This window comes from Rutidosis leptorrhynchoides, chromosome 6, assembly GCF_046630445.1.
Source record: "Rutidosis leptorrhynchoides isolate AG116_Rl617_1_P2 chromosome 6, CSIRO_AGI_Rlap_v1, whole genome shotgun sequence".
Classification (NCBI taxonomy): domain Eukaryota; kingdom Viridiplantae; phylum Streptophyta; class Magnoliopsida; order Asterales; family Asteraceae; genus Rutidosis; species Rutidosis leptorrhynchoides.
In genome coordinates this window covers 295,589,133-295,607,548 of record NC_092338.1, presented here as the reverse complement: position 1 = coordinate 295,607,548, position 18,416 = coordinate 295,589,133, and positions in this window count along the sequence as shown.

Here is an 18,416-nt window from a genome sequence, read left to right as displayed (position 1 = left end):
AAAGTTATTTTTGCTAATAAATGTCAAATGATCTGACGAGGCTACATGTTAAACTTTTACTCAGTTGCCGAGAGTTTCTCAGGTGCATAACTATATGCATAAATCTTTCCTTCCGTTAATGATGTGCGGTTGATTTATCCTATCGATTGAGGTGTTTTCAAGAACCATGAAAGGTTTGAACGCAGATTGTAATCGTCAAGATACAAATGAGGTTTAAGATGAAATCAAGTGGAAAACTTGAAGAATTGTTTAGTTTCATATGTTATTATCAATATTTTAATTCATTTTTAATTGTCCAATCCTATTAGTCCACAGTCGATAGTCCACGATTAACTAGGAACAGTTAGCTAATGTTTTTGTTAGCGTGGATTCTTAACAAAATTTCTCATAGTTAATTTGTTTGTTTCTAACAAATTTTATTCCGTCAAATGTTTTCTTCATTATGCCACTTGTTGGATTCTGATAGATCAAAATCCAAATATGAAATTGAATGAATATGGTTATTCTGTGGTGAACGGATTTATATATCAGTGGATGTAAGTAGGATAGTATATGGCTTGTTGAAACAGATTCGAAAGAATGTACAGTGTAACTTATTAATGCGACATCTAAATATTCCTCGGGTATTACCTACCCGTTAAAATATTTTCACAATTAACAGTTTGTACAATAAAAATTTTAATTACAATCTTTATGAAAACATATATACATATATATTTTCTTCGGACGTAATCATGGATTTAATGAGTCAATGTAATATTAAACTCATTAGATTTACGGCTAAAACTAGAGTACATAATCTCTAAAACATTAAAGATTACATAATTGCCATGAAGGACGAAGATAGTTTATGTAGAACGATTCGTAGAACGATGATTATATTCGAGGTACCGAATGAGACGTTGAGGCCTGTGACGTTGAAACTTGGGTTGTTGGTGGTAATGGTATTAATGTTGTTGCTGAAGCTGGTAAGTTTTGCACCATATTCTGCAAATTGATTACTCGAGCGCGAAGCTTGTTGGTTTCTTCCATTATTCCGGAATGATTGTCGGTTGGAACGAGCGGCTGAATAAGGTTTAGGATTGTGGATAGAATATAATCGTGTTGATATATTCGGGAAGTGATGGTGAAAATGGTGTTTCGGACTGGTTCACCGGTAAGTGCTTCAGGTTCATCGTCAAGAGATAAATTCGGTTGATGGAGGGGTCGCCTTCTTCGCGTCTCCATTGGTTAGGTCAACTACGAACCCATTAGATGAATTGGTTGATTCATTCTGGTGACGCTGCTTTTGGAGCTTAGGTGAACATCTATATCGGAATAGTTGTCGGAATAACTATCGGAATAGCTATCGGAATCTGAGGGACTCGAACTGGTTGAAGGATTCATCTCGTACGATCAGATACAGGATTTTCGATAGGAAATAGATTATAGGATGTAGGTTAGTACCCTGCAACACATAATTTACATATGCATATATAATACTAAAATCCCATAAGTTACGGAGGAATCTACAGAAGATGTCAGGCAAAGATAACAATAACAGATAAGCTAAGATATGAATTTATCTATACACTATCTATGCAATAGAGGCAGTAAGACGTGTCTAGACTTTAAGGATGATAAGCAATTAATTTTCGACACTAATGATAAGCAAAACTTTTGACATGCAGACACGGTCGAAGTCCAGACTCACTAATGCATCCTAACGACTATCAGTTAGACATACTAATGCAAGACCTGGTTCGCTAAGACCACCGCTCTGATACCAACTGTGATGACCCATCCTAATCCATCTGGATGAAGTCCATATCGATTACAAATGATTCACAACAGTTGATTACATCGCGAGGTAATTGACCTCTATATGATATATTTTCAAATATTGCATTCGTTTTTAAAAGACAAACTTTTGTTACATCGACAGTTGACAGGCATGCATATCATTTCATAATATATCCAAATATAATTGACTTAATAATAATCTTGATGAACTCAATGACTCGATTGCAACGTCTTTTGAAATATGTCATGAATGACTCCAAGTAATATCTCTAATATGAGCAAATGCACAGCGGAAGATTTCTTTCATACCTGAGAATAAACATGCTTTAAAGTGTCAACCAAAAGGTTGGTGAGTTCATTAGTTTAACATAAATAATCATTTCATAATTTTAATCGACCACAAGATTTCATATTTCCTTTTCTCATAAACATACGTCCCATGCATAGAGACAAAAATATCATTCATATGGATTGAACACCTGGTAACCGACATTCACAATATGTATATAAGAATATCCCCATCATTCCGGGATCCTCCTTCGGACATGATATAAATTTTGAAGTACTAAAGCATCCGGTACTTTGGATGGGGCTTGTTGGGCCCGATAGATCTATCTTTAGAGTTCGCGTCAATTAGGGTGTCTGTTCCCTAATTCTTAGATTACCAGACTTAATAAAAAGGGCATATTCGATTTCGATAATTCAACCATATAATGTAGTTTTGATTACTTGTGTCTATTTCGTAAAACAGTTATAAAAGCAACGCATGTATTCTCAGTCCCAAAAATATAAAGAGTAAAAGGGAGCAAATGAAACTCACCTAATGTATTTTGTAGCAAAAATACATATAACGACATTAAACAACTGAACAATGCAAGGTTGGCCTTCGATTCACGAACCTATATCATTTGTATATTTATTAATATTCATAGTTATAATTGAGCATATATATATATATATATATATATATATATATATATATATATATATATATATATATATATATATATATATATATATATATTAGTTATATCATTTTTATGTTAATAATATGTATATATATATATGTTTTATATGTTATTTTCATATATATAAATAAAAATATTAAATTTTGTTATGTTATATGTTTAATACATATATATATATTTATGTATGTATTTAATTTGTTTATTAAAACAGTAGTTTTATTATATTAAGTTAATATTAGTAAAAATAATGATAATACATTAATAATATGCTTATGTCATTAATAGTTCTATTGGGGATAATAATAATGATATTAATAATAATACTTGAAAAAAAAAATATTAATTTTTATTATTGATGATATTTATGATATTTATTTTTAGTAATTACATAATAATAATACTTGTGATAATGATAATAATAATAATAATAATAATAATAATAATAATAATAATAATAATAATAATAATAATAATAATAATAATAATAATAATAATAATAATACTGATGTCAATATTAACAATCATATTATTTGTAAAAAAAATATACTAATACTAATATTCACTAAAATAATAATAATTTGTATTATTTTTATGTTGATGATTATCATAATCATAATTTTGATAAAAAAAATACTAAAATGGTAAAAATTTATGTTTTAGTAATATTTATAATAATACTAATGATAATATTACTAATAATTATAATTTTTAGTACCTAATGATAATAATAATAACATTAGTAACATTTATAATTCTTATAACTATGATAATAATATTTTCAATAATAATAATAATAACAATAATAATAATAATAATAACAATAATAATAACAATAATAAAACTAAAATAAAAAGGCTACCTTAATTGGAATGTGTAAAAAAAAAAGAAACTGCCCATGCCGGGTCTCGAACCCATGACCTCTCGAAACCCAACCTTCCTCTCAAACCAATACTCCGTATGTGTTTTTCTGATTATTATTCCATTCGATATTAATTAACCCATGATACGTATCTGTTATAATTTTCTTCTTCACTCAAAAACCCAAAGTCGACCTTTGTATCACTTGATCATATTCCAGAATATATTTCATTGATTTTAGTAATTATATTTGAAATGAAATCGATCCATTTTGCGTGTTTAAAATAATTAACAAGCAAAAATAAAAAAAAATATCATACTGCTGCTGCAGTTCGTAACAAAAAAAAATGATATTATGATTTTGATTTTGAGGAAGTTTTGGACAAATGTTACAACACCAAATTAATTTCAAATTATTCATAGGATCTTTATAAATCATCAATTTAATCTTACCTTCAACAGATATCTCGAATTTCTTCAAAAACGAATCGGTTGACTTTTGAAACCAAAACTTTGACTCTTAAATTTGAACTCATTAGATGAAATTGATACCTAAGATTTTCCAGAAAGATTAAATGAAAGGTTTCTAACAAAACTACATTTATGGATTTTGGAATAGGATTCGATTTCGATGTTTTGAATATTTTATGAAGTACAGAGCAAACGAACTGGGCTCTGGGTTTTTATAATTCCTTCATTTGCAGTTAAAGACACAATTATATATAGATTGTAATCTTATATTTAACGTTTAGTAAAGAGAATTTAATCAGTTTGTATCGTAGCACTGGTGGTCGACAATTGAATCTTGATTAGATAAAAGGACGATGAAAAAAAATAAAAAAAAATAGAAACTGATACAGCTGGATAACAGATTTGATTTAAATTGCCTTGTAGTATTACTTCTTTGTCGATAGGAACAAATAATTCGAGCAGTAGGAGAAGAAAACAAATTAAAACAGTTGTGACTTCAACAAAATATATATATCTGTGTATTGTATGTGTGTATCTCTGAATATATATAAATAACTGAATTTTTCTTTATATCTGTTTAAACATTTAATTGTATAACTGTGTTTTTATATAAGTGTAATTATATATATTAGTTTATGTATATCTATTTTATTAAATTTCATAATATTAGTTATTAATATAATTCTATAAGTAATTTTAATTAGAATTCTAATAATATTAGAATTATAATGTTGTTAGTATAAAAAAAATTATGATGCTAATAATAATAAAAATAAAATATTAAGAGTACTATTATCATTAATACTAATATTAATATAATAATAATAATAATAATGAACGTAATAATAATATAATAACTATAATTAAATTTGTAATTACAATTAATATATTAATATTATAATTTACTAACTACATTATATTTACTTTATTATATAATTACTTTTATTGAATACTTCTTATTCGTAAGGTTACAATATATTAGAAATCATATATATAGATTCATTTTAATAACAACTCGATTACTTTGTATCATATTTTATATATCTAAATCTATTGTTCAGATTATATCTTATTATTTGCAACCATTATATATACATACATTTATATTTATATACATACATATATATATATATATATATATATAAATATTAATATATACATATTTACTAACAATAATTGTTCATGAATCGTCGAGCATAGTCAAAGGGTAATTGATGACATGAATATAGATTTTAAAACTTTCGATACTCAACATTACAGATTTTGCTTATCATGTTAGAATTATATAAAGATTAAAGTTTAAATTTGGTCGGAATTTCCAGGGTCACCACAATCGTTACCATAAGTAACATTATAGAATCATTATTATTACTTTTACCATTATAATTATTACAATTATATTATTATTACTATCAAAATCATTAATATAAAATTTTTATGATTATGAAAGTAAAAAGTATTAAAGATGTTATAAAAATTTTAAGTGTAAAAACTATAAATATAAATTTTACTATGAAAATTAAATATAGGGTTAAAATGAAATATCATTATTATTATTATTATTATTATTATTATTATTATTATTATTATTATTATTATTATTATTATTATTATTATTATTATTATTATCATTATCATCATTATTACTTTCATATTAATAAAATTATTCTAACAAGTAAATATTTTCAATATAAGAAAATATTTATTACAACTATCGTAATATTTCATATAATTATATATATTAGGATTATTTATATAAATATTTACATATAACAAATTATCGATTTTTAATATAAAATTAATCATATGTATACGTAACACTACATAAATAATAACTATTTTACATATATATACAAATTAAATATATAGGATATATAATTTAAGATATAATATATAAATTTGCTTGATTACGAGTATATGTATTAATATATATATATACCTGATATAGGTTCGTGAATCCGAGGCCAACCCTACATTGTTCAGTTTAGTCGAACGAATATTTTTACTACAAAATATTGTAGAGTGAGTTTTATTTGCTCCCTTTTACTCTTTACATTTTTGAGACTGAGAATACATGCGCTGTTTTTACAACTGCTTTATTAAATACTTTTGAAATATAATTAGGAATTGCGAATACATGCAAATACTTTATTAACTGTTTTTAAAATATTTATATGCGTGAGTTTCATTTGCCTTTTTACCCTTTATATTTTTAGGCTGAGAATACATGCGCAATTTTTATAAATGTTTTACGAAATAGACACAAGTAATTGAAACTACATTATATGGTTGAATTATCGAAATCGAATATGCCCCTTTTTATTAAGTCTGGTAATCTAAGAATTAGGGAATAGACACCCTAATTGATGCGAATCCTAAAGATAGATCTATCGGGCCCAACAAGCCCCATCCAAAGTACCAGATGCTTTAGTACTTCGAAATTTATATCATGTCCGATGGAGGATCCCGGAATGATGGGGATATTCTTATATGCATATTGTTAATGTCGGTTACCAGGTGTTCAATCCATATGAATGATATTTTTGTCTCTATGCACGGGACGTATGTTTACGAGAAATGGAAATATGAAATCTTGTAGTCTATTAAAATTATGAAATGATTATTTATGTTAAACTAATGAACTCACTAACCTTTTGGTTGACACTTTAAGGCATGTTTATTCTCAGGTACGAAAGAAATCTTTCGCTGTGCATTTGCTCATTTTAAGGATATTACTTGGAGTCGTTCATGACATATTTCAAAAGACGTTGCATTCGAGTCATTGAAGTTCATCAAGATTATTACTAAGTCATTTATAGTTTAGATATATTATGAAATGGTATGCATGTCTGTCAACTTGCGATGAAATGAAAGTTTGTCTTTTAAAAACGAATGCAATGTTTGTAAAATGTATCATATAGAGGTCAAGTACCTCGTGATGTAATCCACTGTTGTGAATCATTTATAATCGATGTGGACTTCGTCCGGATGGATTAGAACGGGTCCTTTCAGTTGGTATCAGAGTGGTGGTCTTAGTGAACCAGGTCTGCATTAGTGTGTCTAACTTATAAGTCGTTAGGATGCATTAGGTAGTCTGGACTTTGACCGTGTCTGCATGTCAAAAGTTTTGCTTATCATTTTGTGTCAAAAATTTCCTGCTTATCATTCTTAGAGAATCACTTGCTTATCATCCTTAGTCTAGACACATCTTATTGCATTAATTGCATGATTAGTGTATAGACAAAAATTCATATCTTAGCGTATCTGCTAATTCATATCTTAGCGCATCTGTTATTGTTATCTTTGCCTGACAGCTTCCGTAGATTCCTCCGTAACTTATGAGATTTTTGTATTATATATGAATATGTAAATTATGTATTGTAGGATACTAATCTACATCCTATAATCTATTTCTTATCAAAAATCCTTCATCTGATCGTACGAGATGAATCCCTCAACTAGATCGAGTCCCTCGGATTCTGACAGCTATTCCGATAGTTATTCCGACAGTTATTCAGAATGGATAGTCATCTAAGCTCCGGAAGCAACGACACCAGAATGAATCAACCAATCATCCATCCCCAATTTATCTGATGGATTCATAGTCGACTTAATCAATGGAGACGCGCAGAAGGTGATCCAATCCACTATCCGGATTCACCTTTTAGCAAAGAACCTGAAGCACTTACCGGCGAACCTGTTCGTAACACCATTTCACCCTCATTTCCCAAATATCTCGCCACGACTATATCATAAATCAGATTATAAACCTTATTCATCCGCTCATTCCGACCGACAATCATCCCGGGGTAATCAAAGAAGTCAACGAGCTTCGCGCTCGAGTAATCAATTTGCAGAATATAGTGCAAAACTTACCAGCTTCAGCAACATCACTGGCATCAACAGAACCATCAGTAACAACACCAGTACCATCAACAATCCATGCCTCGACATCTCATTTTGTACCTCGAATATAATTATTGTTCTACGAATCGTTCTACATCATTTATCTTCGTTTGACATGGTGATTATGTAATCTCTAATATGTTAGAGATTATATATTCTTGTTCTAACGATAAATCAAATGAGTTTAATATTATATTGACTCATTAAATCCATGATTACATCTGAAGAAAATATATATGTATATATGTTTTCAAAAAGATTGTAATTAAAAATTCTTTTGTACAAACTGTTAATGGTGAAAATATTTTAACGGGTAGGTAATACCCGAGGAATATTTAAATTTCACATTAATAAGTTACACTGTATATTCTTCGAATCTGATTCAACAGTCATATACTATCCTACTTACATCCACCAATATACAAATCCATTCACCACAGAATAACCATATTCATCCAATTACATATTTGGATTTTGACCTATCAGAATCCAACAAGTGGCATAATGAAGAAATAATGGACACAATAAAAAAAATTGATTAGAAACAGATTAATTAACAATATGAAATTCTATTAAGAATCCACGCTAACAAAATCCTAGCTAACTGTTCCTAGCTAACTGTTAATTCCGTATTACCATTTAATTATCGCAATTTATTTATCGCAGTTATTTATCGCAATTTACATTCTCGCAATTTTATTTATCGTCATTTAATTTCTGTTATTTACTTTACGCACTTTATTTATCGTCATTTAATTTCTGTTATTTATTTTACGCACTTTAAATATCGGGACACGCATACAAGGTTTTGACATATCATATCGACGCATCTATATATATTATTTGGAATCACCATAGACACTCTATATGCAGTAATGATCGAGTTCTCTATACAGGGTTGAGGTTGATTCTCAAATAATATATATACTTTGAGTTGTGATCGAGTCTGAGACATGTACACGGGTCACGATATTTATTAATTAATTCGAATATTATATATTAAACTATATATGAATTACTGGACTATTACTGTAGACTATTAAATGTGGACTACCAACACTGGACAATTAAAATGAATTAAAATATTAATTATAACATATGAAACTAAACAATTCTTCAAGTTTGCCACTTGAATTCATTTTAAACTCCATTCGTATCATCATAATTACAATCTGCGTTCAAACCTTTCATGATTTTTAAAAACACCTCAATCGATAGGATGAATCAACCGCATTTCATCTACGGGAGAAAAGATTGATGCATTTAGTTATGCATCTGAATAACTCTCGAAAACTGAGTAAACGTTTAACACATAGTTGTGCTAATTCCTTTAGTGTTATTATTACCCAAAATAACTTGGTAATTCCTTTCAAAGTAGCAAATTTTGTCACAGCTCCAGCAAATCAACTTCGACTTTTCATTCGAAACAACCTTATTATCACCTTGATTTATATGTATGCTCTTTTATTGTTACCGGGGAACCTTTTATATTCCTCCATATTACCGTCAGCGTTTAATCATCTAAAAACACAATTCTCTTGAAATCACCTCAGATCGATAACCAATGATTCAGATATGGTAGCAGTAAATGTAGAAGAATCGGCAAGCAGTACTTTGAAAACTCACAGCATATCTAAATTAACAGTTATATGTATAACATTTATCTCTTAGAATAATGGTCTTCCATTCTGAAATTCTGAAAAGCACACAGTCTGCGAACCAATACTCCAAAATTTGAAAATTTGAATTAAGCAACAAAAACTGTAAACGACCATAATCATCAGAAGTTTGATGATGAAGAATAGAATGTTGGAAAAGCTCAGAAAAGTTGGAACTGGAAAACGGATTGAGCTAACCACGAAGGAGACCAAGGATAAATACAAGGACCAAACCCTATATTCAAAGGATTTAGGTAATTCTGGATCCGTAGAAATCTTTAGAGAATATCTTGCTCCGAAGTCATGTTAAAATCTTGCGAAAAATCTTTCTCCATCAACCATCGAACTTAGAAATTCCAAAATATCATCATCAATGTCTTCGATATTTCTGAGGATATTTTCGTAAATATTCTCGTTCGAAATTATATACCTCCTCGTGCTTCCTGTGTATCATTATATTGGAAACATTCAATAGAAAATTTAGTACCGAAAAGTGGAATATGCGAAACTATGAAAGAAACCGTGGACAAATCACAAAGAATAAGTTTGACTTCAAAGAATCCGAATGATTCAATGTCTGCAAAGGTCTTTAGTGAATATCTTGCTCATTACTCTAAACCCTTGCAGACAATAGTTTCTATCATCCTCTGATCTTAGATGTTCCGAGATATTATCGTATCTTTCATTATAAATATCCTCCATATTTCTGGAGATATTTTTATAACTATTCTTATCTGAAATCATTAATCTCTTCGTACTATCAGTGTTACATTATATAGAAACGGTTAGTTTCTATATTCTATAAACTTTCGAGCTTAAAATGTGAATGTTATTGAAGTAATGTTAGGAACTAATGAATGAGTTAGTATAATATAATGACACTTGATCAACGTGATTATATTACAGTAAGTCATGCAGAGTTTCTAAATGGGACATGATGATTCATATATTATAACGTCATCATGTGCCATGTTACACGAATCTTACATTTTATCTGATATATAAACATATCAAGAACATATTTTCTTGATAGTTCTATCTTTCTTGGATATTCTGGTAAATTGACGAATCAAGATCGTGTTATTACCATTTCTTTCTTAGAACATTAACTATGTTCATTTTGAAATTCATATCTATGAATTCTGGACCATTGCTCGCTTTACTAGAGGTCGAGAGGATAATAAAAAGGCAAAGAGATCCAAAATATAAGAGAAAATATAAAACCCAATGACAACACCGAAATTACAAACCGTGGATATCAGTAAGTATAGCAATATAAAAATACGGGAGGATTATAAACACAATAATCCCTAGAGCATAATAGAAATAAACAGATTCTTCAGGTGGGAGTTAGAAAAGAAGAACGATCATTGCGATAGTTAGAATAAGAACAAGGATCAGAACAGGGTTAAGCATTTCCATAAATCTTTTGAATTTGGGAATTGAGTATAAAAGTGGTGAAAACTAATGGAACGGAAAAAGGTAAATTTATAAAGGAAATATCAGACAGAGTAATCGAGACAGATCACCGTATTTAATTATAGAGATCTTAATTTCCTTACTCGCCGAAGAATCAAATCTTTTAGATTTCCAAAATTTTCTTTAAATCCCTTGAATTCCGGAATTCAATCCCCCTACGTCAAAAGTTAAGACGCACCTTACTTTCTAAATTCAACCCTGACTGCGTCAAAAGCTAAGGCGAATCTCCATCTCAATCTTTTGTGATAACCTCACTTATACGCTTCGAATAATCGAATTGTTTTATCTAGTATTATTCAATAATGATAAAACTCTAATTATCAATTCATATTTGTCATGAAAACATTTTTATTGTTAGCCATGACCATCTCACTCAAATTTCGGAACGAAATTTCTTTAACGGGTAGGTACTGTGATGACCCGGGAATTTCCGACCAAATTTAAACTTAATCTTTATATGATTCAGACACGATAAGAAAAATCTGTAATGTTGAGTCTCGAAAGTTTTGAAATCTATATTCATGTAATCAACTACCCTTTGACTATGCTCGACGATTCACGAACAATTATTTTTTAATAGATATGTGTGTATATATATAAATAGTAATTGGAAGTATAATTTGAAATATTGAATGTTGTTGTTATGAAATATGATATTATAATAATTACTATCTAAAACATATCTATATATACATAAAGGTATATTAAAAATAAATATTAAATAATTGTAATACTCGTTTAATGTTTCGATTGATCCTAAGTCAGTTAAATTCAAATTTATATGATTTTAAAATAAACGGTGATTCGAAAATGAGTTAGATAAATTTTAGGCTTATTAAAAATATAATTAGGAGCTAATTTCAACATATTTTTATATTTTAACCAGGATGAGGAGTGGATAGTAAGTTAATTTTTGTTTAAATAGTTAATGATCGAATTTTACACAATAAGTAAATATATTTAATCTAAAAATTTGGAATTCTTCAGAAAGACTTTTTGTCCGCCACTAATTAATAACGGAGTACGAAATTCAGCCGCGAGTGGCGACGGCTAATTTATTAGCACGTTTATATTCTTATTATTATTATAATTATTATTATACTATTACTATTAATTAATTCATTCACTTTACAGATGTATATCACATATATGTTAGATAATTGGAACACTTGCACAACTCTTTATCTTTTCTGTTTTGTTTAAGACAAACTATCTTATTATTTATACATAATACATCTTACATATTCATAACCAAAACAAGAGACTCATTACTTTTCTATCTCCTATCATGAACCCACAAACCAACGTAAACCAACAAAACAGCCTACTAGTGCTCGATATATATTTTTTTTTGTTTGTTGCTGTTTGCTCGTGTTTCAAAGCAGCTAAAGCTGCTAGTTTGTTGCTGTAATTGCAATCTAGACGACCACCACAATAATCACCAAAAACCGCCACCATATCCCTTCACTCTCTCCTCCTTCTCTTCTTGTTATCTCCTTCGTAGACTCACAAAAACCATCGACCCTTTCATCATTCTTAGTCGATTACTAACTTGTGCTAACTACCTTGACAACCCATTTGAGAACCACCATTGTTATCGAATGCCACCACTCACCATTTAACTACTCGAATTCTTTTTGATCATCACAAACCCACCTTCTATCTTTGTTTTCCTATTCCTATTATAAACAAATAACCGCCACCCTTCTATCTCTATACTCACCACTAAAACCACCATGAACCGACACCCCAACACACACCATAGACCACCGTCGTCACTACACTTATCTCCTACAACCTCCTTTGTCGCTATAATATGACTCAAGAACCACCCTCATAAATCAAATCCTTCTGCTGCGAATTTTTTTTTCGAATGACTGCTGCAACAGATGAAGCTCCTGCTTCCTATTATTTTTTGAACAGCAGGAGATGTGTACCTGTTTCTGCTTCTAATCGTGACCATAAATTAACAATAATGATTATAGAGATAGAGATGATGATTAGGATAATTAAAGATGATGTTTAGATTATATTTGTATATAATTAAGATGATCATGATAGGTTTATGATGATAGATTAATGATGATGATACCGTGATGATAAGCGATAGATTATGGAGATGGACGTTAGGGTTTGGTTATGATATGGTGTATGATTAAAATAACTAATTGATGAAGACGATTGATGAGTAGTTGATGATAACGAGGATGCTGTACATCGATGATGATGAAGAAACAGGCTGTAAAGATAGAATGATGAAAGGGTTAGTGTGAGGTTATGTGTAAAGGCGATATTTGTTGATGATTGATGATGAATTATTGATTAGGGCATACGTTTCTTTTTATTTATTTATGTTTCTGCCTTTCACGATTTGCTACCAGATCCAAAGATCCACGAAAGTTGCTTGGACTGTTATGATCTAGTGTTTCATATTTGGGCTATCTGGTATTTTATTGTTGGGCTGTGTTTTGTTGAATTATTGGGCCAAAATAAAACAGATTGGGTTAAATACATTTGGTATACGACTTGAATCAGAAAAACAGAGGTTGGATGAGTGGTAAGGAATGGTTATGAGTGTGCGAGAGATCATGGGTTCGAGTCCCGTCGCGGGCATTTCTTTTTATAAAAGCCTTGGAAGGTATATATCATGACCAAAATTATTATTATTACAATTACAATTACTATTATTAGAAATTAGAATTATGGTTATTAATAAGTGTTATGATAATTATTATCATTTATAATAATATTTGAACCATTCATGATTATTAGTATTATTATTATTATCGTTACCATAAGTAACATTATAGAATCATTATTATTACTTTTACCATTATAATTATTACAATTATATTTTTATTACTATCAAAATCATTAATATAAAATTTTTATGATTATGAAAGTAAAAAGTATTAAAGATGTTATAAAAATTTTAAGTATAAAAACTATAAATATAAATTTTACTATGAAAATTAAATATAGGGTTAAAATGAAATATCATTACTATTATTATTACTATTATTATTATTATTATTATTATTATTATTATTATTATTATTATTATTATTATTATTATTATTATTATTATCATCATTATTACTTTCATATTAATAAAATTATTCTAACAAGTAAATATTTTCAATATAAGAAAATATTTATTACAACTATCATAATATTTCATATAATTATATATATTAGGATTATTTATATAAATATTTACATATAACAAATTATCGATTTTTAATATAAAATTAATCATATGTATATGTAACACTATATAAATAATAACAATTTTACATATATATACAAATTAAATATATAGGATATATAATTTAAGATATAATATATAAATTTGCTTGATTACGAGTATATGTATTAATATATATATATATATATATATATATATATATATATATATATATATATATATATATATATATATATATATATATATATATACATATACCTGATATAGGTTCGTGAATCCGAGGCCAACCCTACATTGTTCAGTTCAGTCGAACGAATATTTTTACTACAAAATATTGTAGAGTGAGTTTCATTTGCTCCCTTTTACTCTTTACATTTATGGGACTGAGAATACATGCGCTGTTTTTACAACTGCTTTATTAATTGCTTTTGAAATATAATTGGGAATTGCGAATACATGCAAATACTTTATTAACTGTTTTTAAAATATTTATATGCGTGAGTTTCATTTGCCTTTTTACCCTTTATATTTTTGGGCTGAGAATACATGCGCAATTTTTATAAATGTTTTACGAAATAGACACAAGTAATTGAAACTACATTATATGGTTGAATTATCGAAATCGAATATGCCCCTTTTTATTAAGTCTGGTAATCTAAGAATTAGGGAACAGACACACTAATTGACGTGAATCCTAAAGATAGATCTATCGGGCCCAACAAGCCCCATCCAAAGTACCGGATGCTTTTGTACTTCGAAATTTATATCATGTCCGATGGAGGATCCCGGAATGATGGGGATATTCTTATATGCATATTGTTAATGTTGGTTACCAGGTGTTCAATCCATATGAATGATATTTTTATCTCTATGCACGGGACGTATGTTTACAAGAAATGGAAATATGAAATCTTGTGGTCTATTAAAATTATGAAATGATTATTTATGTTAAACTAATGAACTCACCAACCTTTTGGTTGACACTTTAAGGCATGTTTATTCTCAGGTACGAAAGAAATCTTCCGCTGTGCATTTGCTCATTTTAAGGATATTACTTGGAGTCGTTCATGACATATTTCAAAAGACGTTGCATTCGAGTCATTGAAGTTCATCAAGATTATTACTAAGTCATTTATAGTTTAGATATATTATGAAATGGTATGCATGTCTGTCAACTTGCGATGAAATGAAAGTTTGTCTTTTAAAAACGAATGCAATGTTTGTAAAATGTATCATATAGAGGTCAAGTACCTCGTGATGTAATCAACTGTTGTGAATCGTTTATAATCGATGTGGACTTCGTCCGGATGGATTAGAACGGGTCCTTTCAATAATTGCCACCAATGAATTATGTGGACGTGATAATTGCCACAATTGATATGAATATTTTTCCCCTGATTATTATTGCTTGGTAACCTAAGAATTAGGGAACATCACTAATTTTGAGAATTAGTGCACGCCTAATTGACGCGAATCCTAAAGGTAGCTACCGGGTTTAACACCCCCACCCAGAATGTTCACTAGACGGAAGGGCTAGTGGGAGTGGTGATTAGTACTTCGAAGTTTATATGATTATTATACAGACGAGATGTTCTGTTTTGGGGATATTATTATGCGCATTATATGTTAAAGTCGGTTACCAAGCCAAGCTATGAAAGAAATGAAAAGTGAATGTTATGTATCGAGAGAATGATTTTATACACAGGTTATGTGTATGTTATTTTAGTGCACGAGATATGTGAACAGTTACTAATATTTATGAAAGATGATTTTGTACACGAGAAAGGTGTACTGTATTTAAAAGATATCGCATGTACATTACAGGTGGGTATAGGATTCGGGCCCATTTGTACCATGCAGCATATAAATCTTGTGGTCTATCAAAATGATGAATTTTATTGTTTTATGATAAACCTATGAACTCACCAACCTTTTGGTTGACACTTGAAAGCATGTTTATTCTCAGGTATGAAAGAAATCTTCTACTGTGCATTTGCTCATTTTAAGGACATTACTTGGAGTCGATCATCGCTCTAGGATCAAATGTTGATGACTTCATCCAGATGGATCAGGACGGGTCCTTTCAGTTGGTATCAGAGCGGTGGTCTTAGCGAACCAGGTCTTGCATTAGTGTGTCTGACTGATAGTTGTTTAGATGCATTAGTGGGTCTGGACTTCGACCATGTCTGCATGTCAAAAGTTTTGTTTATCATTTCGTGTCGAAAATTTCCTGCTTATCAATCTTAGGGAATCACTTGCTTATCATTCTTAGTCTAAACACATCTTACTGCCTCTATTGCATAGACAGAGTATAGATAAATTCATATCTTAGCGTATCTGTTATTGTTACCTTTGCCTGATAGCTTCTGTAGATTCCTCTGTAACTTATGGGATTTTAGTATCATATATGCATATGTAAATTATGTATTGTAGGATACTAATCTACATCCTATAATCTATTTCTTATCGAAAATCCTTCATCTGATCGTACGAGATGAATCCCTCAACCAGTTCGAATTCCTCAGACTCCGACAGCTATTCCGATATGGAGTTTCACCTAAGCTCCAAAAGCTGTGTCACCAGATTGAATCAACCAATTCATCTGATGGGTTCGTAGTCTACTTAATCAATGGAGACAAGAAGAAGTCGATCCTTTCCATCAATCGAATTCACCTCTTGGTGAAGAACCTGATGCACTTACCGGCGAACCAATTTGAAACACCATTTTCAGCCTCATTTCTAGAGTAGCTTGACATGATTATATTCTACCCACAATTCTAAACATTATTCATCCGCTCATTCTGATAAACAATCCTTCCGGAGTAATAGAAGAAGTCAACAAGCTTTGCGTTCGAGTAATCAATTTGGAAAACATGGTGCAAAATGTACCAGCTTCAGCAACATCAACAACACCAACAGTACCACCAACATCAGTACTGACAGCACCAGTACCACCAACAACCATATCCGCATCCCAAGCCTCAACTTCATAATCTGTTCTACGAACATCAACATCATACTCACCATAGATACCAAGGAGTACCAACAACAATGAACGATAAAGTATTAATCCATAACTTCATTAATATTCTGCGAAGAATATGTGGATCCTAATAGTTTTAGAGATTACTTATTCTAATTCAAATCAAAAATCAAATGAGATTAATATCATATTAACTCATTAAATCCATGATTATATCTGAAGAAAATATATATGTATATATATCTTCATAAAGATTGTAATTAAAAATTCTTTCATACAAACTGTTAATGGTGAAAATATTTTAACGGGTAGGTAATACCCGAGGAATATTTAGATTTCACATTAATAAGTTACACTGTACATTCTTAAAATCTGATTCAACGATCATTTACTATCCTACTTACATCCACAGATATACGAATCCGTTCACCACAGAATAACCATTTTCATTCAATTTTATATTTGGATTTTGACCTATCAGAATCCAACAAGTGGCATAATGAAGAAAACATTTGACAAAATAAAATTTGTTAGAAACAAAAAAATTAACTATGAGAAATTTTGTTAAGAATACACGCTAACTGTTCCTAGCTAACTGTTCCTAGCTAAATGATTACATTTTATTTATCGCAATTTAATTCTTGCAATTTTATTTATTGTCATTTAATTTCTGTTATTTACTTTACGCACTTTATTTATCGTCATTTATTTTCTGCTATTTATTTTACGCACTTTAAATATCGGGACACGTATACAAAGTTTTGACATATCATATCGACGCATATATATATATATATATATATATTTATATATTTATATATACATATATATATATATATATATATATATATATATATATATATATATATATATATATATATATATATATATATATTATTTGGAATAATCATAGACACTCTATATGCAGTAATGCTGGAGTTAGCTATACAGGGTTGAGGTTGATTCTACAATAATATATATACTTTGAGTTGTGATCGAGTCTGAGACGAATACGGGTCATGATACGTATTAATTAATTCGAATATTATAAATTAAACTATATATGAATTATTAAATTGCTAACTGTGGACTATCAACTCTGG